This window comes from Meriones unguiculatus, chromosome 16 (genome assembly GCF_030254825.1).
Source record: "Meriones unguiculatus strain TT.TT164.6M chromosome 16, Bangor_MerUng_6.1, whole genome shotgun sequence".
Classification (NCBI taxonomy): Eukaryota; Metazoa; Chordata; class Mammalia; order Rodentia; family Muridae; genus Meriones; species Meriones unguiculatus.
Window position 1 is genome coordinate 64,895,581 of NC_083363.1, and position 26,820 is coordinate 64,922,400.

Below are 26,820 nucleotides of genomic sequence, written 5' to 3' on the forward strand. Positions count from 1 at the left end.
GTTGTGTCACAGCAACTCTTTGAGGAATGGCACAGCACCCAGGTTTCTTTCTGTTTTGACTAAATATGACTCATTACTTGTAGCTTAATTTTTCAGATGACCTCTGCCTTACTCTCCTGTCTTTCATTAGTAACTAGGAGCCTTGTAGGTATTTTGTGCAGGCAGATTCTAGTAGAGGGTATGGTTATGAAACAGTGTGAGGGGCTGGAGGAAGCAAGGATCAGAAATTAAGAAAGCTGCCTTTAGCTGGAGATGAGAACAAGGACAGGGGAATCCCAGAGCCTGCCTTCAGGCCTGGCACACTGCTGCTGCCACCAAGTAGAAGCCCTGGCTCACTGAGTGCAGCTGCTGCCTGCCCCTTCCTCCCCCCAGGAACCTGCTGTCCTTGGCCATAAGTGGAGGTGGAAGGGAAGCAGGCCTTGTTTTTCCTGCTGTCTTCTACACCAGGGCCTCTAATAGGCCCCAGCCAGAATCTAGCTGCCAAGGATCTATGAAATATAGCTTTCAGGCCTCCAGCCTCAGCCATATGGAGAATTGCTTGTGAGGTCCTGATACCAGCCCACACCTGGTATTTAGAGTCTCTTACATGTGGGTGGACTTAATGACACAATGTTCAACATCTGGCCCTGAGTGGGTAGATTGAAGTAGCTGCTGCCTATCATTGTTTGGGTAAGTGTAATTGTGCTATCGAAAACATGCTAATGCTACAGAGAGGCAAAAGTGTCAAAGCTGAAACATGTAAAACCAAAACTTAACATGACTCTTGACAGGCCTCTCTGGCTCAGTGTCCTACAGTTGAAATGGCTTTCAGGGACCTGGTGAAACCATTTGCAGTTAGTGACATTATTGCTGCCTCTTGTAGGCTGTCTGTCTCTCTCTCAGTGTATGTGGTGGCAAATGGCCTCCATCTAGAGCAAAGGGGCACATGTGTTCAGCAGAGGCCAAAATTTTCCTGATCTGTTTGATACTCTACCCTTGGGGAAGGGCGTCTTTGCCCTGGTTCAATTAGTTGCCCCTCTGAGGCAGTTTGCTTACTACTTCTGGAGGAAGAGGATGGCATAGAAGAACAACCTGCCCTGATTATTGCCAGGGAACCAAAGGAAGGGCTGCAGCAGTGGCCAGGAAGAGACCCAACAAAGCAAGTAATAGAGGATGCAGTGACTGTCTGTCATGGTCACTCTTACCTGGTGCCTCTGTCTCTCTAGTCTTGGAACCAACACCTTTGTTACTGTTCTTGTTGAATGTGTGCATCAGCTCTTGAAAAAAAAATTAAAAAAAACAAAACCCAAGAGTTTTAAGAGTTTGGTCTGAGACTGAATCCTTTTAAACTTAGGATTTCATTTGCCTTAAAGAAAAGTTCATCCTGTCTCAAGGTTTTGGAGGTCAAGTGGTCATGGCTCCTTGCTGAAAGAGTCCATGATGAGGGGCTGTCTCTGGGGCTGTGCAAGAGAAACAGCAAACAGCTTTAGAACTCAAGCAGTGGGGCCCACTGGATGATACCATGATGAGAGGTATTAATGGGGTTCATCTTGTTGTCCTCATGGTCACCACTTCGCTCATAATCCATGAGTTGAATGAAAGCTTTAAGGGGGCTTACAGCCTCTCACTGGGCTGGCCCATTGAAACTTAAAATAATAGTGATTGATCTTTTCCAAGTATTAATGATTCATTTACCACTCTTAGAATTTAGAGATGTAGATTGTCAGTAAAGTTATGTTAAAATGTTTCTGTTAATGGCTTTGACTTGGAAAATCTTGGGGAGCAATTTAAAGTTCAGAAAGGCACACTCTTGATAGTTGAGCAAGGGATTTTTTTGAGGTCAGGAAACAAGAACAATAGAAGCCTGGCTAGTACTAGCTGATGTGCCTTTCTTACTAAAACTGGGCTGGTCATCAAAGATGATTAATTTCTTGTACCCATTTTTGCCCTCAGCTTTCTGATATGATTTAATAAAAATTGTTAATGAGTAGGTGTACACCCTGAGGTTGTAAGGTAGAAATGGCTGGTTGTTTTTTATATGTAAAAGTTTAGATTTGTGATTCTTTCAGTATTTTAATAAGATTTCTTTTTAAGATTTAAAAAATAAAATGATTGATCATTTCTTTGTAACTTCAGATTGTAGCCTTCCAGTAAGAGAAACTGGCTGAGAAAAATATTTTGCTTGATTACATTTTGTTAATCTATAAAAATTTGCTTAGACATGAATGTATGTAGGCTCTTGGGAATAATTGTAACACATAAAATGCTTAATCATGTAAGGATATTGGAGAACACACTGTTGTTTTACTTATACTAATGTAATCCTTCACTTAAAGAAAATAGAATGTAACCACGTTGTAATTTTTATATTTCTTGAAAGATTTTGCTGGAATATATAAGCTGTAGGAGGAAAAAAGTTGTTGGAACTCCTTGGAGCCTTGCATCATCCACCAAGTGAGTGAATGTATGCCTCCTTGGATCCATGAAAACACTGCAGAAAGCTGGGTGGAGCACCTCTCTCTCTCTCTCTCTCTCTCTCTCTCTCTGTGTGTGTGTGTGTGTGTGTGTGTGTCTGTCTGTCTGTCTGTCTGTCTTCTGGTCTTTCTTAATGAGTTTAGAAAGAAATCAGGATTTAGTCATAAGGGTTACAGCCTGATGACTAATCCCTGTTCTAACTAATCATCTGTTAGTGATCCTACCTCTACACAGTATGATCAAATTAAGGGCTGTCCTATCCTGAATTTCTCCCTTCCCATCACAGCGGAGAGATTGAGTTTGAACACATGAGCCTTTGGGAGACATATTTAAACCATATCCAAATCATAGCAAAGGAGTCTTTATGTTGATTTCTGTAGAGGTTTTAACGTGTTTAGTATGGCAACTTCACCCTTTTAGCAGGCATGCTGTAGTGCCTACTTTCCCAGGTCAGGTTGGGCCCCTTGAAGAAGGGTTTATGTTCTATGCACCATGTTTGACCTTATGCTAGGCACATGGAAAAGGGAAGTTGCTTGAACATGGTGCATGTGGGGGAGGGAAACAGTTATAATTCTGTTGCATTTATAATGCAGCTTTTACATTGGGCCTGTTGGTTCACAGAGCCCACTTATGCTCATATACATAGTAATTCCCTAGGAGAGAGTTTGCTTTGTGGGCTTCTCTGTTCAGATGGTGGCATTCATTTCCTTGACTGTACAAACGGTTGAATTGTCTTGGGAAAACCAGCATGAGTGTTCTACAGGGTTTGTGAAGTAGCATGTGGCCCATCTCCACCCTCCTGCCACATGGTATTTGTACACGTCCATCTACCCTTGCACGAGCAGACCTGCTGGGCTTCAGTTGCTTGGGTTTCTCCAATTCTTCAGTTCATTTCTACTCATAAGTTACCCTTTTCATTTGTCTAGTTTATGCTTTGCCTTATATCTGATACTATTTTAACTGAGCATATTTTTCATGTATTAGAAACAAAGCACTCCAAGTTTCTGGTTGCGAGAAAATATAGAAAAGTAATTATAGACTATTTGAATAACCTTTAAAGTGAACAAATTTTAATATTAAGGTCTTTGCTTTTTAGACACTACGTTTACTTGGGTCCTAAGAGTTATAAATATTGAGATATTTTCATGTGCTCATTTCCTCATAGCTTTCGTACATGTTAACTGACACAAAGGAAATTCATTTCCTTTTCCTTTCCTTCCCTTTCTTTCCCCTTTCCTTCCTTCCCTTTCTTTCCCCTTTCCTTCCTTCCCCTTCCCCTTCCCCTTCCCCTTCCTCCTTTTCTCCCTCCCCTTCCCTTCCCTTCCCTTTCATACATGTTAACTATACAGAATGGTGGGTTTTATTGTGACAGTTTCAAATGTGCTATTTTAATTTGGAGTTTGGATTTAAGTTCTAATGTTCATCCTTAGTCATGACCTCTGGTATGTTGAAATGGGTATTAAATAATGAGATTCCCATAGTTTCTATGCCTGGAAGCCATTGACCATGGAGAAAAACAGTTGCCAGGCAGAGTATAGTCACTGTAGCTGAGAGTTTTTCCCTCTGCATTCCAGGTGTTAACTGTAGGGTGATGGTTTAGTAGGGGAGCCTTTGGGAGGTGTTTAAATCTTGAGTGTGGAGCTCCAGTGAATGGATTTACTTTCTTATCTCGTTGCCCATTGTGTTGTGTGACACAGAGAGAAGGTGCTGGTTTGTGAACTAGTATGTGGCCACCAAACATAGGATTGTCCTGGGCTTTTAGCCTCAGAACTGAGAAACAACTCTGTTTTTTGCCAGATACCCTGTCTGATGGCAGCCCCGAAGGATAGGGAAGGTAGTGGTGTGCCCCTCTTCATCAGTGGCTCTGGAGGAAGGTGCTGCTGTTGCTGACAGGGTTGTAGTTTGGGGCAAGATGGTGGTAAATGCTTTGGGGGGACTTGCAAGTAAGTTAGAGAGTCACAGAAAGTGACAGCTCTGGAGTATGGTTTCCACACCTTCTCAGTTCCCCCTTGCTCTCTGCCAAAGTTGCTGGCTAAGCAAAATGGGCTTGTGTCTTGGCTGTGCTAGAACCAGCTCCTCCAAGATGGCAGGCTTAACTTTGGGATTTCTTTATTGTGAGAAGTAATCATTTGTGGAAATGGAGGGAAGTGGTGATGGAGTTATTCTGAATGTTGTGGTCTGCCTTCTAGTCTGAGCTGTCCTGTCTTACGTGCCACAGAAGCCTCTTACACAGTCACTGGGGATCATTTCCCTGGGCCTTCTTTCTTATGTTTGAAGTCTGAGTTGTCCCAATGCAGGAAGCTGGATAGCATCTACCCAGACCTGAGTTAGCTCTTCCTCCACATAATGTGTCCAGAAATGGTCATGGCAACTTTAAGGATTACCTGGTAGAGCTGTCTTAGTCTGTTTTCCATTGTAACAATTAAATACCAAACAATTAAATACCAAAAGATACTTACTTATCTTAACTCAGGAGGCTAAAAGTATAAGATTGATTGGGTAGCCATTTGTTCAGCTTCTGGAGAAGACATCATGACCAGTGGTAGGTACCATGGCAGATGAAGGTATGTAACAACAGAGGTTATACAGCAAAATGGGAAGCCAGGCTTAGGAGGAGCCGGGTTTACTTTGAAAACTCAGTCTTACAGAACTGAGAGAAGCATCTTTGACCTTTCAGACATCCTACCATCTCCCATCATTTGTGTGAGGACTATGCTTTCACATACCAAAATCTGTATTTATTCATGGATACTGTGTCCATATGATAGCAAGAATTCTTAGCTGCTTTGAAACCAGGATTAAATGATGATTTAATGTAGTAGCCATGTGCTTAGGTGCTTGTCTGCTAACTGAGGAAGAGGGTGAGGGTTGATGGTAAGATGTAGTATGGATCATACTTGCCAGAGGGTGGGGTAGTATGGGGTGGTAAATGCAAGGCTGTCATTGGCAGTTAAGAGCTGTTAGTGCCTCCTGTCACAATTAGCTTGTGATGAGTATGCCCACCCTAGCCATTTCTGAGTAGTCCTTGGAACTTGTAAGCTGTTCTGTATGTCCGTTGTATGTCTTGCATGTCCATTGTATATATAAAATAATGCATGTTAGTAATTCTCAACTGGTGCTGATGTTATTCTGATATAATCTGTGCTGTTATTTGGATTTTATTATTTTTTAAAGTGTTATTTGTGTTTGCATATGGTATATGCATAGATGTGCATGGTTATAGGCATTATGTTCCTCTTTTGTTCTTCGCCTTATTCCTTTGAGACAGAACATCTCCTTGGATCTTGAATTTAAATTTTTTTTAGCTAGATTGATGGCCAGCAGCTCTTAGTGATTTTCCTGTCAATGCCCCTGACAGCACTGGGGTTACAGGTGCATTTGTAACCATACCTTGCTTTATATGTGGGTGCTGGGATCATAACTTGGGTCCTCACAGCTGTGCATTGAACATTCTGAACTAATGAGCCATCTCTTAGCCCTGTGTTGCCTTTAAAGGAAAACTGTATTGTAGTTTCTTTTTTTTTCCTTTTTTTCTTTTTCTTTTTATTAATTACAGTTTATTCACTTTGTATACCCCCGTAGCTCCTTCCCTTTTCCAACCTCACCCTCCTTCCCCCTTCTCTACCGATGTCCCTCCCCAAGTCTACTGATAGGGGAGGTCCTCCTCTCCTTCCTTCTGATCCTAGTCTATCAAGTCTCATCAGGAGTGGCTCATTGTCTTCCTCTGTGGCCTGGTAAGGCTGCTCTCCCCTCAGGGGGAGGTGATCAAAGAGCAGGCCAATCAGTTCATGTCAGAGATAGTCACTGTTCCCATTACTATGGAACCCACTTGGACACTGAACTGCCATGGGCTATATCTGTGCAGGGGCTCTAGGTTATCTCCATGAATGGTCCTTGGTTGGAGTATCAGTCTCAGAAAAGACCCCTGTGCCCAGATATTTTGGTTCTGTTGATCGCCTTGTGGAGCTCCTATCCTCTCTAGGTCTTACTATTTCTCCCTTCTTTCTTTAGATTCCCTGCACTCTGCCCAAAGTTTGGCTATAAGTCTCAGCATCTGCTTTGATACCTTGCAGGGTAAAGCCTTTTAGAGGCCCTCTGTGGTAGGCTCCTGTCCTGTTCCCTGTTTTTTCCCTTTTCTGATGTCCATCCTCTTTGCCTTTCTGAATGGGGATTGAGCATCTTAGCCAGAGTCTTCCTTCTTGATTAGTTTCTTTAGGTGTACAGATTTTAGTATGTTTATCCTATATTATATATCTAATATCCACTTATGAGTGAGTATATACCCTGTTTGTCTTTCTGCTTATGGGATACATCACTTGGGATGATCTTTTCCAGTTCCCACCATTTGCCTGCAATTTTCATGATTTCCTTGTTTTTTTTATTGCTGAGTAATATTCCACTGTGTAGATGTACCACAATTTCTGTACCCATTCCTCAGGGCATCTGGGTTGTTTCCAGCTTCTGGAACTATATTGTAGTTTCAAATTTACAGAAAAGCTGCTTTCTTAAGGTTTCTCTTGCTGAGTTAAAACATCATAACCAAAAAATCATTTTGGGAGGAAAGGACTTGTTTCATCTTATAACTCTCAGGTCACAATCCATCACTGGGGAAGTCAGAGCAGGAACTCAAGGAAAGGACCTGGAGGCAGGAACTGAAGCAGAGGCTATGGAGGAACTGCTTGCTAGGTTGCTCCCCAAGGCTCTCTCCACCTGCTTTCCTATATAACACAGGGCTACCTGCCCAGGGGTGGTACTTATTTTTAACAGCAGCTTTAATTCTGAAACCTCATGGAAATCAAGGTGAGTGAGTGAGTCTTAGAGGATAGTACATTCAGAAATAAAATTCATCTGTCTGTCAGTAGCAAGGAGATCAGGAAATATAAGGGTTTGTGCCCTATTACATTCTATAGGCAGAGTCCTTGCTTCATTTTCCCCTGTGCTTTGCTGGCCATCTCTGGCCTTTGGCTTGTAGGTGGAACACTTCATGTTTGTGCTCAGTGTAACCGTCCTTTGAAGGACACCAGTCATACTGGACTAGTGACACAGCCAATATACTCTGGCTGTGTTGGAATGCCACTTATTAAGTCTGTCAGTGTCCGTGATGGTCTTTCTATGGGTTGGTTACCTTTTGGTTGCTGGTCTGTCTGTGGAATGAGTAGCACATGTGCTATATCGAGCCACTTTCAGGCAGAATGTGGGGTCTGTCTCCACATGTTAGAAGAAAAAACATTAGACAATTTTATGAGTCTGTGACTGTACCAGTACAGATAAATTCCTTTACTAAAAATAAAAATTTTGCAGCAAAGTGGTTTGTTTCACCTTTGTGGCATGAGATGTGGCTGTGTCTCCTTCACTCACACCCTCAGTCACAGCATCCTTGAGACGGGAGGGCTCTAGACGTGCCTGCAGACCTGTTACTTAAGTGCCCAGCATTATAAACTATGTTTGGTCTTTAGCAAGCAATAGGGATACATGTTCTTGCCTGTGCCTATCAAGAGCCGAAGATGTACTCCTTACTTATAGATTTGAGAAGAGCAATTATGAACTCGGTGCTTTGATAATTGATGGGTTGAAATGGCCCAAAGCTCTTAGGGAAAACACACCTTTTCTCAGGCTTCTTGGGTGATGTCAGAACTTCCCTTCCCAAGGCCCAGATCAGGTGTGCTTATGGCATATTTAGGAGCTAAAGGATATCTAGGGGCTCATTTAGTGGTTGTTTGTTTTTCCATTTTCTGTTACTGAGGCTTATGTTTTAATTAAAAAAAAGTTACCTAGGTCCAGACCGTTAGATTGTCTTGTGCTGGGCTGAATGATTGCTGCTCAGGCTGTTTTCACACTGGTCCCATCTGCTTTTGCTTCTGTATCCCCTGCCTTCTCTCTCCTGGCCTGGCTGGACTTGTCCTCTCCTCCCTGAAGGCATTTCCTGGTCTTTAGCTGACTTGAATGCACCATTGGGTGTGCCATGTGCCCTCATTTTCTCTATCTCTGTGTGACCCTGTCTGCTCTGTGGGGGCCTGAAGAGGAACATTTGCATATTTATCTCCTCAGGGTCCTCCTTACACAAATTAGCTTCTCTGTACATTGCCTTCCCCCTCTCCCCAGGCCTTCATTGTTATTTGGTGGCCAGGCACACTGGTGTGGCATGAGGGACATGCATTTGCCTGGGATTATCCCAGTTTAACTTCAGCTCTTATTCTTTTATTTGAGGGGCAGCAGTGTATAGCTGTTCATAGTTTCTTGGCCACTACTCTCTTTCTCATTTTCTTTTATTTTATTTTTTTCCTTTATACTGGGGATTGAACCTAGGCCTTTGGCTATGCTAGGCAAGCAATCTAGCCCTGAGCCCTGACCTCTTTACTTTATATATATTTTTTAATTTATTACAATTTATTCACTTTGTATCCCAGCTGTAGCCACACCCTCCTTCCCTCCCAATCCCACCCTCTCACCCTCCCTCATTTCCTCCCATGCCCCTTCCTCAGTTCAATGATAGTGGAGGACCTCTTCCCCTTCCGTCTGATCCTAGCCTATCAGGTCTCATCAAGACTGTCTTTCATAGTCTTCCTCTGTGGCCTGGTCAGGCTCCTCTTCTCTCAGGGGGAGGTGATCAAAGAACCAGCAACTGAGTTCATGTCAGAGATAGCCTCTGTTCCCCTTATTAGGGAGACTATTTGGAGACTGAGCTGCCACAGGCTACCTCTGTGCAGGAGGTCCAGATTATCTCTATGAATGGTCCTTGGTTGGAATATCAGTCTCAGAAAAGACCCCTAGGCCCAGATTTTTTGGGTATGTTGTTCTCCTTGTGGAGCTCCAGACCCTTGCAGGTCTTTCTGACTCCCCCTAATTTCCTAAGATTCCCTACACTCTGCCCAAAGTTTGGTTTTGAGTCTCAGCATCTGCTTTAATACCCTGCTGGGTAGAGTCTTTCAGAGGCCCTCTGTGGTAGGCTCCTGTCTTGTTCCTTATTTTCACCTTCTTCCAATGTCTATTCCATTTGCCTTTCTGAATGAAGACTGAGCATCTTACCAGGGTCTTCCTTGATTAGCTTCCTTAGGTGTACAGATTTTAGTATGATTATCCTATATTATATGTCTAATATCCACTTATAAGTGAGTCTATACCATGTGTGTTTTCTGTTTCTGGAATACCTCACTCAAGTTAATATTTTCTAGATCTTACCATTTGCCTGCAAACTTCATGATTTCTTTGTTTTTAATTGCTGAATATTATTCCATTGTGTAAATGTACTACAATTTCTGTATCCATTCCTCAACAGAGGGACATTTGGGTTTTTTCCAGCTTCTGGCTATTACAAATAAAGCTGTTGTGAACAGGGTTGAGCAAATGTCCTTGTTGTATTCTTGAGCATCTTTTGGATATATGCCTTGGAGTGGTATAGCTGGATTTTGAGGTAGTACTATTCCTAATTGTCTGAGAAAGTGCCAGATTGATTTCCAAAGTGGTTGTACAAGTTTACATTCCCACCAGCAATGGAGGAGGGTTCCCCTTTCTCCACATCCTCTCCAGCATGTGTTGTCACTTGAGTTTTTGACCTTAGCCATTCTGATGGGTGTAAGGTAAAATCTCAGGGATGTCTACATGTAAAAAATGCAAATAGATCCATACTTATCACCCTGTACAAAACTAAAGTCCAAGTGGATCAAAGACCTCAACATAAAACCAGACACACTAATCCCATTAGAAGAAAAAGTGAGGAAGAGCGTTGAGCTCATTGGCATAGGAGACAACTTCCTGAACAGAACACCAACAGCACAGGCTCTAAGATCAACAATCACTAAGTGGGACCTCATGAAACTGAAAAGTTTCTGTAAAGCAAAGAACACTGTCATCAGAACAAAAGGACAGCCTACAGATTGGGAAAGGATCTTCATCAACCCTTTATCTGACAGAGGGCTCATATCCAGGATATATAAAGAATTCAAGAAGTTGAACAGCAAGAAATCAAGTAATCCAATTAAAAAATGGGGTACAGAGCTAAATGGAGAATTCTCAGTAGAGGAACATCGAATGGCAGAGAAACAAAGAAATGCTCAACATCATTACTCATCAGGGAAATGCAAATCAAAAGGACCTCTTTACTTTTTATGCTGAGATAGGGCCTCATTTTGTCTAGGCTACCCTTGAACCTGCACCTCTTGAGTAGCTGGGCTTACAGGTGTGATAGACCAACCTTGTCTATCAGGTCCTCAGTTTCTGGAGGCTAATCAGGTAAAAACACTCAGGTCAGTCTGCTTCTCTCCAGGGGGCTGTAAGGTCACAGTGTTCGTAACAAAGGTCTTGATAGAATGCTGGCCTCACTGCTTTTTGTGCCTGATTTCATGTAGCAGTAACACTTTTGGAGAGCCAGCCAGTCAGCTGTGACACACTGATCCTCAGTGAATCAGAGCTACTCTCTTTTCACAGGCAAGAGGTGAAGTTTTTGAGATTCTTATTAAGGAACAGTTTGAATAATAAATGTCTGGCAAGGGGAACTTGGCATCCCTTAGTGCTAGATTGCAAGGCAGCCTGTCTCTCCTGTTGCTGCTTGCCTCACCTGTTGCTGCTTGCCTCATAGGTGTTGCTGGGCTGGAGACTCTTAGGACAGGTGGACTCACAGAGTCATCTGTGGGTAAGGCTGCTTCCTATGAGACAGATGGAAGAAGTGGGAGCCACTTGGGATCATTGTCAGAAGAGCCCTGAGAGCCTGTGTAGGGCTCTCAGGAAGAGAGGGAACAGGCTTGGCACCTCCTGTCTATGGGCAGGAAAACCTTGAGCTATATGGTTTATGGATACAGGATATTTACACATTACAACTGTCCTCAGCTTGGACAAGCTGTTTATTTTTGTAATCATTTAAACTACAGTATAGTGACTGTGGCATTTACATTGTGTGAGTCATGTAGAGCTCATAAAGTGGGAGGGCATGCATGGGTTTTGTGCAAACACTGCTGTTTTAAAATAAGGGGCTGGGGTCTATAGATATTGGAAACTTTGGGGTGGAAGTTGATTCCTGGAGTCAATCACTTATGGATATGAGGGGTGAAAACATTTACTTTTTATGGACTGTATGTGACCTGCCTGTTCACGGCATGTGGACACCATTTGTCACTTCTCAAAGCAGCCTCAGGATGGATGATCATCTTTGTGGGGACTGAATTCACGACCCAGATCGCTCTCTTGGGCAATTCTCACGCTTTCAGAAATCTTCATATTCTGCCAAGCCCAGAGTTTCCTTGTTGAGAAAATGGATGAGCCTCTGTGAGGAGGAAACAAGTGCATGTTGCCCATGCCAAGGCCAGCTGCTCTTTGGTTTCTCACTGCTGGAGATTTTGCGAATGAAGTTAACACTCAAAACAGGGGGAACAGGGTGAAGTAACCAAGCTATTTAAAAGTAGATTAAGACGCTATTGTCATGTGTTTGATTTAGGAAAAAGAGAAGCCAAGATTCGCACGCTAGGAAACAGAGGTGGTGGAATGTCTAGCTGGTTTGTCCCTGTGAGATGTCATTGCTGCAGCCACTGCAGGTAGATATGCTTTACTGTTTGGTGCGTGAAAGGAAAAAGCAGAGCTGGGTGTGAAGTGATGTACAGAGATACTTGGTGTGGAAGGGTGGGGAGGGCTGGCTACAGGGGCAGCTCTTTCCATTTGGGGATTGAACTTAGTCTTCAAACTTGTGGTGTTTTACCCACTGAATCATCTCTCCAGCTTCTAATGCATATTTATGTAGAGCAGGAGTAGCTGGAGCCGTACTCACCCTCTAATGCGGTAGACATTACCATAGTCAGTACTGATGTGTAAGTAATCCCCACAGTGTGTGCAATAGCTGGTGGGACAACCGTTATGTGAACAATGGTGACTTTTATTCAGCTTGTTCCTTTGAAGATATAAAATATGCAGGCATGAGAAAGCCTAATAAATGCGCTGGGTAATAGTCCTGTACACATGTGCTCAGATTACCCCCTGCTGCCTCCATCCCCAGGAAAAGGCTACAAATTAAGTCCTCGTGTTTTTCAAGAGGGAAACTGCCAAGTAGCCTGTTCCAGTTCAACTCACCCATGATGTTCTGTGACTCAGAGGGAATTTATCAGTGGAGTGTTCCAGTGAGTGGAACTTTTTCTCTTTTTCCTGAATATTATTGCCTCACAACAGAGATGTAGATAGATTGGGGCTTTGCAGGACAACACAAAACTCCTTTTCTTGCTGCACACAGAGAACAGTAGTTTGGATCGTTTTGTTACTGTTATCTGAGCCTTATGTTAGCTTGGGAGCAGTTTCCTTTTGTGATCTGCAGCATGCTGCTGATATTCTGAAACTCAGTGCATGGTGTTTGATAGTCACGTTAGTCATGTTCAGCTGGGAAAGCCTTGATTGTATTAGTTCTAATAGAACTTTGCCATCCCAAGTCCTCTGACAGTGGTATCCTTGAGAGCAGTTTCAACCTGTAGAATAGGTGCATCTTGGTGGACTAGGAGGTGGGATATATCTCACAGTTTGAAGCAGCCTATTTAGGCTAATTCTGTTAGTGCTGGTTTTGTGTAAGGAAAGGAGCATGTTCAATTCCAGAAACATTTGTGTTTCTACTGGGTCCTCAGAGCACAGTGAAGAATGCCAGACACATTATGCTTGCCTTCCCCAGTACCATGGGGGAAGGGATACGGATATGCAGATTAAACTAGTTTTCAAGTCTTTAGAATGTTGATGAATGTTTATCTATTATATCTTTCTTGTATATATTCTGATAATCACTATCGTTTAAGTCAAATATGCATGTAAATCTGACAGTTCTGAATACTTTCTATAATAGTGGAATTGCAAAAGAATGGAAAAGAAGTTTGCCCTTGGAGGGACAGTGTGTCACCCTCTCAGGTGTGTTGTTGAGCTGTTGTTTCAGGTCGTGAGTGTTTCCAAGTCTCTGGTGTTTTGATGTTTCCCATTTCAACATTTTTATAATGTACAAAAATCATGCAACTTAAAATGTGCCGGCCCCCAGGATACATGGGTGAGGCAAGGAACATTTGGATGCCAAACATTCAGGATGTCTTCTGAAGCAAGCAGTTGTTTGTATGTAGTGTTGCTTGGCTCCTGGGGTGACCTTGGTCTTTGATTCCACTTGGAAGAATGCAGAGTTAGGTCCCATAATGATCCTTATTGGAGGATTTTATTCCTTGAGATGTTTGTGGACACAGGAGAAAGTGTTTGTCATGTGGGAAGACATGAATGAAGTTCCTGCCATGCAAAATGATCTAGAGTTGAAACTGACTTTAAAGTCTTACCCAGAAGACAGCATGAGAAAATCATATTTACATGTTTCCCAGAGCCCAGGTGTGCCCACAGGCTGCTGTTCCTTATGCACACAAGGAGAGGCTCTTTCTTCAGTGCATGGAAGCCATGTTAACTGTGCCTGCTCAGGTGCCTGGGTCTGTGGGCAGTGACTTGGGACTATGCTGCTCTACATGTGGTCGTGTTTTTTTTTTTTTTTTTTTTTTTTTTTGTTCTTTGTAAGGAAAGCCTGGGAAAACATAGTCGCACACAAATGCCACTCTAGTGCTTAGCTGGAGGCTGAGTGCTAATCCATAATTCTTAGTAAGTGCTATGTTTCTTTATCTGTTTTTATCTGGTGTGCTGAACAAATAAATATTACAGCTGGTGTGGTGCAGTATTTTTGGTTCGGATGATTCTCTTGGAAGACACAGATTCTTAAACCAGCCATCCTTATCCCTCCTGCATTTTCCTATAGGCATAAATATACACACTTAAGACCTGAAAATGCTGTGTGTCCACTCATGCCTGTTTATCTATTTCTTATTTGTCTTCTGCCTTATTTGCTCTTTCATTGTCCCCTCCACTGCATTTCTTTCTGTTGGTTAATTAACCATTCATCCAACCAACATTTTATTGATGCTCTGCTCTTTTGGGCACTATGATTGGTGTTGTGGACAGGACAGTTAGTTGTGAACAGCCTTAGTTCCTTAGTTCCCAGCCTTTCTTCCCTTAGGAAGACATGTACAAACAGCTCCTGTAGGACAGGTGCCACTTATTTGAGCCTGTGCAGTACCTGAGCACTAGCTGTATGTGGGTGGTCTTTTAAGCATAGGCCCATTCATTCCATTCCAGCCCTGGGCACGGCCAGTGCCAGGCCAGTATAGGTCTCTGTTGAAGCCTTTGTCTCAGCTTTGAAGTTGGGCCTGGACTCCTCTTGGGTCCTTGTCTGTTCCTCCCTATGCATGACACTTGAAGCCAGCCCTTAGTGTAGAACTTGTCCGTATAGTCAGGCACAAGAAGGAAAACCAGCCACAGGACATGGGAACTTGACCTGAAATCCTTTGGTAAAATGTTCAGGGAGGCTTGGCAATAGGGATGTCTGCCTATGGTGACTGTGGCTTGGTTTGCCCTTCTGTGTGGGTACAAAATTCTGTTTCCCGTATTTACCACTGTCATGTTCCTGGTCTCTTTTGCCAACTTAGCCCTCATATCATGCTCCTGGATTACTCTCTCTACCTCCTGTGGCCCAGCTGCCGCTGATCATTTGAGTCTCCATCCTAGAGGTTCCTGGTCTTGAGCATATCTTACATCGCAGCCTTCTGTTGCTCAGTACCTCATCACTGTGGGAATGAGATTATCATCCTGTATTGTGAAGTATTGATGCATGACCAGCCTTGGCAGTTCAGTGTCCTCCAGTGATCTTCTAGTGGGAAGGTATGTTCCTTGTTGAACTCCTTCTTGGTCCTGCTCTGGACCAATGCATCAGGGACAGGAGGCAGCTGCACTGCTGCTCTCTACACATGCTCAGGCCTGAGTTACTTGGCTCTTCCTCTTTTTGGATGATTTATTTTTCTTGTACACACTGAAAAAACTAGCTTACCACAGTGTAAGGCATGGGCCCAGTTCCGTTGAGCTTGCATGTAGAGTCTCTGCTGAGTCCTTTACCTGTGAATGCAGTCGACCAAAATGTTAGCGTCCTCAAAACTCACCTGGTGGAGATGAGTGACTATATTTGAAGATAGGACCTTTTGGGTAAAAGTGAAGAGTGAAGCCCAGATACTGAGATTATAGTCTTTCAGAAGTTACACCAACCAAGCATGGTAGTGTATGCCTTTAATCCTGGCAAAAGGGAGGTGATTTCTAAGTTCTAGGCTAGTTAAGAGCTATATAGTGAGAACCTGTATCAACAAGCCAAACAAAATGGAGTGTTGATCTTTGCCTTTGTACTTCATGAGGATACTGAAAAAGGCCACTGCCAACAAGGATGAAATACTCCCAGGGCTTCCTGTAGCCTGACTCTGAACTGTACAAATCTGAGCTGTGAATGACTTTTGTTTAAGGCCCAATCTGTTACTTTTTTATAGCAACCTTAGTGACTAAGTAATTGAGCCCATTTTGGTCCTTTGCTGTGGTGAAGATGCCATCTTATGAGATGCTGGGGTACTACTAACTCACCCACAAAGGTGTTCCTGTGGGCTAGACTTCTTCATGCCAGGGAACAAAACCCTGTTCCCTTTCTCTGATATTATTGAGGGTGGGTGGGAAGGCTGAGACCATCACTTTTTGTTTTAATTTTGATCAATGTCAGTGTTGTAAGCTGAACTTCTAATAGAATCACAAATGCAGAGCCCTGACATAAACTATTCCTGAGCCATGTTGAAGACCAAATGGGTCTGGGATTTTCTGCTAGTTATTTGTTCTCTCTTCCTGTCCTCCATCTGCCACTAGTGCCACTAGGCAGTGACATGATACAGCTTGGGCACCTCTTTTTCTGAGGCTTCTAGGATGCAAAAATGATGACTTGGGCTTTGAAAGTTTCTAAAGATTTGCTTGCTTTCACTTTGTTTATCTGAATTATGGAAAGGGTAGGAGTAGAAGGTTAGGAAGAGGGAGGCCAGTTCTTCATAATATGTCTTTTAATCAGTTATGTAAATTGGAAAAAAAAGCTAGAAAACCTGGATACTCTAGACACTACAGCTATCTTTGGTTTAGAGGATTTTATTATTATTATTGTTATTATTATTATTAATTATGTTGCCCAGGAAACGCATCCATAAAAAATTCTTTGGTGAAGTAAAGCCCTCTGCTCAAAGTAAGGCCAAAGGCCATGGAAGGGGAGTGTTTCTGCTTCATCCTGTCAATCACAGTTGAATTGATGATTTCAGCCTTTTCTCTGGGTAAGCTTCTTCTTTCTTCTGGGTTGTGTACAGATGTTCTTTGATTTATGGTGTTGCATCTCAGTGAACCCATTGAAGTTGAGAGAGTCTGTAAATTGAAAATGCATGTAACATGTCTACCTTACCGAATATTTTAGCTTAGATTATCTTAAATGTACTGATAACTCTTACATCAGCACATAGTTGGACAGACTCAGCTTAGAGAAGGCTAGTTTTATTGTGTTGAACATCTTATGGAATTTATTAACTACCATGTGTGAAATAAACCTGGCAATAGCAGTTTGGAGGTTTCCCCAGGTGATGGCCACTGTTAGTCCTCCCTAGAGAGAGTCCTACTGCTTGTTGCTAGCCTAGGGAAAGATCTTGATTTGAAGTTTGGTTTCTACTCAGTGCATATTGTTTTTTTTTTTTTTTTAAATAGGAGTTATTAGACCGTAACTGGATACTGGCAGCCGTAAAGAACTAGAATCAGACACCATCCTCAGTAGGCCAAACTAGACAGATTAGAAGTAATAAAAGGCAGGGAGAAAGAGTTATAAAGTGTGGCCATGTTGGGAAGAGGAACATGTAAAGAGATATGGTGATCCCCAAGTCCATCTTGAGGGCCTAATATGAGGAGGTTCAGATTGGAATACACGTCAAGAGGTACATGTAGCTAAGCAATATTGGTCAAGGTACAGTATTGCCCACCATCACCAGGACTCCTGGTTCGTCTTAGAAAGTTGTATGGCAAGGTGTCAGAACTATGAAACCTCCTGGGACAGAAGCTTTCCTGTCTGTCTGGCAATAAGTTTTAGCCCTTTCTTCTCTTACTGTGACTTACTGGGAGAAATCCCAATTCCTTGGAATCTGTTGTTTGAATATTTAATAGCCAAAAAAGATAGCTCAGTGTCTTTCTTTAGTGTATTTTCCGTCCTTTTAGCTGTTACACTTTCACCTCATCCAAAGGTCAAAGTCATTAAGTTGAGCCAGTGTTGAGTTGGAATTGTTAGTGCTTATAATCATTAGAGGAGCAGATTTTCCTGAATTAACTATTATCTCCAACTCCCTTTGACAAGTAGCATAAGCAATAGAGATTCTTAAATATTTCCACTTGCCTACATCTGGATGTAGTGCACACATGGTGCTGGTCACACAGCTACTGGATGCTGCAGTTGACCTGTATAACTTACTGGTCTTCCTCATGTGCTTTTTCCTGGGGCTTCCCATTTTATTGTTTGGTTTCTTTCAATGCTATTTATTCATAGAATGCATTTCTTTTCTAGTTTCATTCCTTTTCTTTGTTCTTAAATAAACTTGGCCAATAGCCACTGTAATTAGTGCCCTGTGCTTTAAATTGAAAGCCATCTGTACTAATTCTGTTGTTTATGACAAGATTATCATGGGCAGGGAAGTAAATCTTTTATTTGTTGGTTTGAGTGCTTGTCTGTTTATTCCAGTTATAGTCATTGTTTTAGAATTCTATAATTTTAAGTGGATACAGACCCTATTGTTATTTAGAATATGTTATGAATTATCTATTATTGAATATTTCTGCCCTTCCCCCAGTGCACACAGGATGTCCCAGACACCTACCTGTTTCAGCTGACTATGAAGGACTTTAGCTTTGGCTCCCTCTTCCTTTGGGCATTGAGAGGCCAGGTGTCACAAACATTCATGTAATAAGGAATACCCTTTTTTTTTTTTAATCCTAGGTAAGGGAGTTCTTTTCAGTTGAGAAAATGTTTTCTGAGTCTTAATGATGCCAATGATTCTCTTGCTAGATAAAGTTGTAACAGGGGTAATAAAAAACATGGTGAGAATAAACTGGTGAAGCATGTATTATGGTCACAGTTTGCCTGTAACAATTCACCTTGTAGTTTGGAATCCTCAAAGTTTGTTTGTTTATGTGTGTATGTGTCCCTGTGCCATGGTGTGCATGTGACAGTCAGAGAACAACTTGAAGCTGCCAATTCTCTCCTTATAGCAGATAGGTTTCAGGGTTCCTCCAATTGTCAGGCCTGGTAGCAGCACTTTTGCTCATGGAGACATCTCACCACCCCTACAGAAAGTCTTTTAAAGATAATATTTGCTAACCACCCACTCACATCTAATTTTGGGAATGGTCCCTAATAAGTTTCATTTCTGAAATGGCCTTAGGTGATGAAGGAGCCACATAATTCATAGCATAGCTCTTCCCTTAGACACAGAAATGAAGAGTAGATAGGCACAGTCCATAACCCTGAACTAAAACTTTACCTTGGAGGAGGATGAAGGTATAACAGTAATAGACTCATGTATTGTTTGCTAGGGAGCAGAATCCACTACTTTCTAACATCTTGATTCTTACTGTCTCTCCTGTGTAGATTGCTGTTTCCTGTTTGAATTACAGGAAGGGTTAGAAGTTGATTTGTGAACCAAAAGAAAAAAAAAGAAAAAGAAAAGACTAAACCATTTTTCCTTCCTCAAAGCTCATTGTAGACCTGGGCATGTAGGCATGACAGTGGCACACAATTAAGACACTGTTCTTGAGATTGAGAAACCTCAGAACACTCAGCCCGAAGCCCTAAATGGGATGTCTCCTTCAAATTCCTCCCCGACAGGGCTCAGAGAACCTTGTAGAAGAGGTAGCTGAGTGTAAGAGCCAGAGGGGATGGAGGACCCATTGTATGGTTTTAGCTCCTCTGTCAAAAATCAAGTGTCTATAGGTGTGGGGGTTTATTTTTGGATCTTCTTTTCGATTCCATTGATCCACCAGTTTGTTTCCATGCCAGCACCATTCTATTTTTATTACTGTTGCTCTATAGTAAACCTTGAGATCAGGGATGGATATACCTCCAGAAGACCTTTTGTTGTACAGGGTTGTTTTAGGTATTCTGGGTTTTTGTTTTTCCATATGAAATTGAGAATTTTTCTTTCAAGGTCTGTAAGGAATTATGTTGTTATTTTAATGAGAATCGCCTTGAATCTGTAGATTGCTCTTGGTAGGATGGCCATTTTCACAATGTTAATTCTACCAATCCATGAGCATAGGTGAGCTTTCCATCTTCTGTTATCTTCCTCAATTTCTTTCTTCAGAGACTTGAAGGTTTTTTTGTTTGTTTGTTTTGTTAGGTTTTGTTTTCATTTGACTTGCTTGGTTAGAGTTATACCAAGGAACTTTATGTTATTTATGGTTATTTTGAAGGGTGTTGTTTCCCTAATTTCTTTCTCAGGCTTCCCCTTCCTTCCTTCCTTCCTTCCTTCCTTCCTTCCTTCCTTCCTTCCTTCCTTCCTTCCCTCCCTCCCTCCCTCCCTCCCTCCTTCCCTCCTTCCCTCCCTCCCTCCCTCCCTCCCTCCCTCCCTCCCTCCCTCCAATGTCATTGAGTAGAGAGTTGGTTAGTTTCCATACATGTGTAGATTTTTAGTTATTTCTGTTGTTGTTTGTCGGGAGCCGCATTCGCCATTACAAGATGGCGCTGGCTTCCTGCTTCCTGGTTCTTCTTGCCAGAACTCGCCTTACAGCGGCGCATGCGCCACATGATGCTAATACGGATTTGAGTGCTCTCCCTATCAGAGAACACATGCTAATTGGGTATTGTGCGGAGCACCAATTACAGACGAGCACGTAGCCCTGCGGGCTATTTAAGCAGAGCACTCACAAGGCTTGAGGTCCTTCTCCATCTACCTACAAGAGCTTCATAATAAAGATTCTGCTGGACAAATCTTCGGTTGCCGCGTCATCCTTATCGGCGAAGGCTGCGCGCGACAGTTGTTGAAGTCAAGTTTTAGATTATGGTGCTCTAATAGGATACAAGGAATTATTTCAGTCTTCTTGTATCTATTGAGGCTTGTTTTGTGCCTGACTATATGGTCAGTTTTGGAGAAGGTTCCATGAGGTGCTGAGAAGAAGGTATATTCTTTTGTGTTTGGGGGAAAAGTTCTGTAGACATCTATTAGGTCCATTTGATTTAAGACCTCTCTAAGTGTCATTATTTCTCTATTTAGCTTCTGTCTCAATGGTCAGTCCCTTGTTGAGAGTGAGGTTTTGAAATCTCCTATTAAGGTGTTGGGACTGATGTGTGATTTAAGGTTTGATATAGTTTCTTTTACAAATTCAGAAGCCTTTGTGTTTGGGACATAGATATTCAGGTCTATGTCCTCCTGGTCAATTTTTTTTTTCCTTTGATGAAAATGAAGTGTTCCTCCCCATCTCTTTTGATTAATTTTGGTTGAAAGTCTATTTTATTAGGATGGTTACTCCAGCTTGCTTTCTGGGTCTGTTTGCTTAGAAAACTTTTTCCAGCTGTTTACTCTGAGGTAGTATCTATTTTTGTTGCAGAGGTGTGTTTCTTGAATGCAGCAGAATGTTGGATAGAAGCTTGCTTTTTAATGAGGGACAGAAAGGGGATTGATCTGGGTGGGAGGGAGGTAGGGAAGAACTAGAAGAAATAGAGGGAAGGGAAACTATAATTAAGATGTATGAGGAGGAAAAAATTTCAATAAAAGGAAAAAAAGATTTAGACAGTGAAACCATTTTTTTTTTTTAAAGAAAAACTGTCATTTTCAGTAGAATTTGTTGATTGGATTAAACTGATGGACCCTCTCTGGACTTCCTGCAGCTTGTGTAATTATTCTCCATCTATTTTTAGTTCATCTTGCATGAGTGATTCAGAGCAGAGACTGGTGAGTATCACATACTCAGTGTCTCAGGTTGTCACTGTGAACTGTGAAAGATAGAGTGCTTGTGAGTGTGGCTTCCTGCTCTCTACCTATCCAAGAGGAGCCACACCTGGGGTCTCCATTTTTCTGGTGCTCCCTACTGTCCTGAGTAGTCTGTAGGTCACATGAATGAATTCTTGTCTATCTTCATCTTAGGGTTTGCTGTTGGAACTCCTGTGCTCCAACCTTTATTCTCAGCACACCCAGGGAATGCAGAGGTTGCAGGGCTCTGCCTCCTTCTTGAAGTCCACCATCCAGGTGTCTTGGCCTCCAGCAGATGCACAAGAGAAACACTTGATTGGAATGTTGACTTCTGAGTTATGTCAGAATGTGTGGGCTAGTCTGCTAGTACCCCACATGCCTGGCTAGTTGTTCCTGTGGCCACAGGACTTGACCACCACAGTTCAGACTCTTCATCAGCTGCAGATAAAAAACCTCTCTGGCCATGATTTTGTCATTTGAACTTGATAAAAGTGAACAATAACAGTTTGTTTTACTTGAGGGTTTTTCTAGCTACAGCTCAGGAAACTTTGGAGCTCTAGAAATACCACTAGATAATGTAAGTGGAAGAGCAGTTAGTGTATGGGGGAGCTATTCCTGTCCTAGAGTGGCTTGGGCGCCACCATTTCTTCACCTTCAGTTTCTCATTTGTTAAATGAAGGCTTTGGAGCTGAGGCTCTTTAATCCTTCCCTTCGGGATTTAAATTCTGGTAATTTCTGATGGAATTTACATTTCACAGAGAAAATCCTAAGGAAGTGAATTCAATTCTAGCCACATTGAAATGGGTCATTTTTCTTTTACCCCAAGGATTGTCAGCTTCTTTTTACTTACTTGGAAGAAGGCTTGTCTGATGTGAAGGAAGGTTCTGTTACATTCTGGATGTTCTTGTGGGCAGGCAGTAACAAGGGGTAGGTAGTGCTTCAAAACCATCCAGAGAATGTCCCTGTCCTCAACACAGTGGTACCAGCTGGTGTAATCCTGTATCTTGTCCTTGCTTGTTGTTCTTATGCTGGCCTTACTGTTTCTATATTCCTATACACAGCAGCTTGTTTTATGTTCATACAGTTTCTTAAGGCAATGATCTCTACAGTAAGGAACTTCTGGTTGACTTGTCATACAATTGATCAGAATAACCTGGTGCTGGTTTACTTTTTTCACTCCATTAATTCAGGCAAAACAATGACATCATTCTTCTCATGATCTTTGATTTTGGGCGTTGTTTAATCCTTGTAAAACATAACTGGGTTGTAACTGATAGTGTGCTTTGCAAGGACATTAAATAATAGCTTATCAGCTGTGAATACCTTCAGAATAAACTCTCAGGACTTTATAGAGTGAATTCATTTTATAGATAACAGAGGCCTTGAAAAGCCTTAATGTCTTGTCTAGCTAATGGACTCTAAAAAGCCAGCTAAGGTGCCAGTGTACCATGGCTCTGTAACTGAGGTCTTTCCTAGTGTCTCTTCAGGCCCAGTCATGCTTTATGCCTTGACAAGTAGAGGTTGATGAGATTTTGGAGACTCTAGGTTCCCATGTTAGCCTCACCATCAGCTGTGACTGTGCTCTGGATGGGGTTTTGTTCTATTAGTCTTCGAGTATAGAAGGTGTTTTTTTAAGCCCTAAGGCTCTCACAAAATATGATGACTGTGGCTCTCATGAGTTCTTGTTTATATCTAGTATTAGTTAATTATTAGAGAATTATATCTAGTATTAGTTTTTAAGGTGGAATCATAGAACAAACCTCACAGTATCAGCAGGTAATAATTATGGCCAGTACTTTTTATTATTTTTTTTTCTTTCTTAGTTTTGGTTCATATATTAAGCCCACACATAATTTTTAAAGGGAATTCAGATGCCAGTTCATGTCAACTGTAAATACGTTGGTATTTCAGTAACAATTTTCTCAACTGTCTTCAAAGATGGATATGTTGTTTAAACCAAGATGCAAATAGAGTCCATTGGTTTTGGTTGGGAAACCCATTGATTTTTCAGTACCAGTTTTCCTTGCATTGCTAAGTGATTTATTTTGAGAAACTTGTTTTTTGGCTTTCCCATAGGCTGCATTTGCTAACTGGATCTTCCTAGAAACAGCTGACCAGTTCTAGAGCCTTTCTGATTGGTTTCTGACAAGACTATTTCTTCCATTGTCGCTGTGAGTGTGTGTGTGTATGTGTGCGCGCACACATACACACACACGCGCGCATCCACCTTTCTGTAGTAAGTAGCCCCTGTGGTTGCCTGGATGATAAGGCCTTCATTCGTGGTTGATCTGTTCCTTCCATGTTTGCTACTCAGATTTGGAGAACACTGAAGCAAGCACAGGTGTCCAGGAAAGTCTTGTACTCAGCCTAGAAAATTCCAGCTAATGGTTGTGGCTTCATAGCATCTTCTAAACCCTGAATCAGGTCTCCTTTTCAGAGGACATTGTCTCTGAATTAGGATCGTTTGACTGAGTCTTGACTTTAGGGTAGTATAAAAGTGATAACACAGTCAGGAGAAGCTGTACTTTGAATATAGAATGTGTACCCTTCTAAGACTCTTTGTGGGGACCTTGCATGCAGTGTGTTCAGGTGCTGGATATGCTGTTTAGGTGGGGGTGGTGATTGCATTTTTAACTTGAAGCATGTTTATTTTACTGTGGGCTTACTTGTATAACCTCATGAATTAAAAAGAATCAGAAATGATGAAATCATGGTTTGAGATATTTCTGAAGTATTTTCATCCACTGATGTTGACATCCTTACTGCTGCTCAGAGTGCCCCAGCGTTGGCCAGTGAGAGCTGCAAGTGTGCATGCTGCTGTTTCCCACATCTCTAAAGTTATCTAAGTGACAGGAGACTGTGGGGTCGAGGCTTGCAGACAGAGGCTGCAGTCCTGTAAAGAGCAGTGGTATTGTGCAATTATAAAATAGAAATTTGAAACCACATTGGGGGTTGAGGCTGCCTATTGCTGTCCCGTGGCTATTGTGTCTAGACCTTTTCAGTTGACAAAAGACGTTTTTTGTTTGTTCTGTCTTTTTTTAATTGTTGCTTGTTTTAAGATATAAATTCACTTGACATTTCTAATTCAAAATTAAAATTATAAACTCTTGGTTTTATTTTTGTGTGTGCTTTCTCCTGAAAATAATAACTAGGTGTGTTTACATACTTACTTCTTGGTTTGATAGTTTTATTTTATTTATACATAATACACATAAATGTTTCAAGTATCTATCAATGTTATTACTAAAAAGCACGAAAAATAGCTGAAAACTCATTATCTTTGGGTTTATCCCACTAGGAAGCATAGTCAGATTATTGTATTCAAGGTTGTTCAGAATGATTCCACTGTATTTACATCACCAACTCAACATATAATTTAGTTATTTCATTTTGCTTTTAGTTTTCAGACATTCATCCAGTCATAATTATGTTAATTGTGTGGTTCCAAAGCCAAACAAGGTGTTTTCAGAGATCTCATGTCTTATAACAGGCAGCCATCTGTATCTGTGGGTTCTGCAGCTATGGGTATGACCAACTTTGAATGGGAAATGTTATGTATCTGCTGATGTGTATGCAGGTATGCACATGATCATTGGCCTGTACTCAGTAGTTTCTTGTCATTCCCTAAGCATTGTATCTTAACAACCATTTCCACAGCACTTACGTTTGTATTAGGTCTAATTTAGAGAGAATATAAGGTAGTATCTGTGTGCATAGGCTGCATTCATAGATTTTTATAAGGGACTTGAGCAGCTCTGTCTCCTTTCCCATAATCAATGCCATTGTGGTGGGTTTGCTGAAACTTTTGAACCTATATATGGACACATCTTATCAACCCCAGGGCCCTTAGTCTACTTTGAGGCTCAATTTTAGTATGGTACATTTCATGGATTTGGATATTTTGTTTTCTAGAGTAAGCAAATACATATGGTTTTAATATTTTCTAATTTAAAAAAAAAAGCAAGACATCCTTTGTATACTTTGCTCAAGCTAGGTTCTCAAGACTTGCTCCTAACTCTGGCATATTGTAATTGAGTTAATCCTGATGTTGAGCCACTGAATGTGCTATTTATTCTGTTATTTTAGAAGGGATAATTATATCAACGTCTGTCTACTTTAATATGCCAAGATAGTTAGAAAATACGTGAATATCCTGCTTGCTTATTTCTATAATTTACATGTCATCTGGTTCAGTAGTTCCCACTGGGATGATCTTAACATCCATGGGCATTTATGAATGCCTCCACTCCAACATGGTGGAAGTTGCTGTTAAGTATCTTGTACAGGCTGGATACAGTCTCTAACAAATGAGTACTTGTTCCCAAATGACAGTATGCTCAGGTTGAGAAAATCTGTCAAGTTCAAGCAGGCATTTGAGGGCTTGTGTTCTTCCCTCAAAAACCACTCTTAACCCCTACTTACTTCCTGTCTTCTCTTCCTCCCTTTCTCTTCCACATTGCTGCTTTTTCAGCAAAACTACATGTTTACAGCTAAGACTTTAGGAAGACATCAGTCATTTAAAATGAAAAGTCACAAGACTATCAATGGTGTTCTTTACCCAGCTTCATAAAGAGAAAAAACAATTAGCACGTGAGCTGTTGTTTGTTCTAAGATAAGTCATGTATGCAACCAAGCGGTTTTGGAAAGCTAATTTTGGTTGATCATAGGCCACAGAGAAGCAGACTAAGTTGGGTGCATCAGTTGAGAATAGGCCCACCATCTTATACTTTGGCAGCATTGAAGGTTCTGTGGCTTCAGGGCTGATTTTGAGGCATTCTTCCCTGGAATTCATTTGAAGTCACATGTAAGTGCATGTGATTGGGGAGAGGACTTTGCTCCTGCTCTTGTGAGAACCTGGAGAGCTCTGGATTGATGTATGTGTTCCCTTTCTCTCTCTGCTTTTTGTTGCCACACTTTACTGTCTCATAAAACACAACCAAGCCATGATTACACTTCCATCAATAGAAGCCACATACATGATTATGGACCCACGAGGTTGTGTTGCCTAGGTGGTAGGTATCCTTCCCCTTTCCCTCCCTCCAGTGAGCACATCACCTAATGGTATTTTTCTTGGATCCTGTCGCCACTGTTAAGTGACTCTACTCCTGGAGTCAGTAATTTAACCATGTATATAAGCATGGATGGATGAGGGAGGTATTCCTTTTTCTTCCAGGAGCCCTGCTGGAAATACTGGTAATACAGTGTAGTTGCAGAGATCATGTCTGAGCATGGTGGACATGTGCAGAATGTATTAGTCAGAGCTGGTGTGTCTGATCATTCCTTGGGAGCTTGAGGGCTTCACTGTGACATGGTTTAATAATGAAGAAGAGTGTCTAGTTAGTTTAATGCTGTTCCAGAAGTTTGCTTTCCTTACCCTATACTTTCCCCCATACTATCATGTAGATTAAATGAATGGTGGGGGCAAACAAAACAAAGCTCGTCTAGCCAGCATTTCCTTTCGACAAATGTAGATGTGGTACAGCTTTTATGAAGCTTGTATTTACAGAGGATGTGTATGAGTAGAGGCTTTCTGACACTCAGGTGG

The 26,820-nt window shown here is 41.7% G+C and overlaps 1 protein-coding gene across 6 annotated transcripts in view; it reads left to right on the forward strand.

The window, feature by feature from the left end:
• Nck2 (NCK adaptor protein 2) overlaps positions 1-26,820 on the forward strand; it is a 131,535-nt gene that overhangs the window by 30,285 nt on the left and 74,430 nt on the right. For 2 of the 6 annotated variants that reach the window (XM_021654266.2, XM_021654267.2), the window contains exon 2: positions 11,882-11,978. The exons of the other annotated variants lie outside the window; for them this stretch is intronic. The gene's annotated coding sequence lies outside the window, so the exon portion shown is untranslated. The remainder of the gene's footprint in view (positions 1-11,881; positions 11,979-26,820) is intronic. 6 annotated transcript variants of the gene reach the window in all.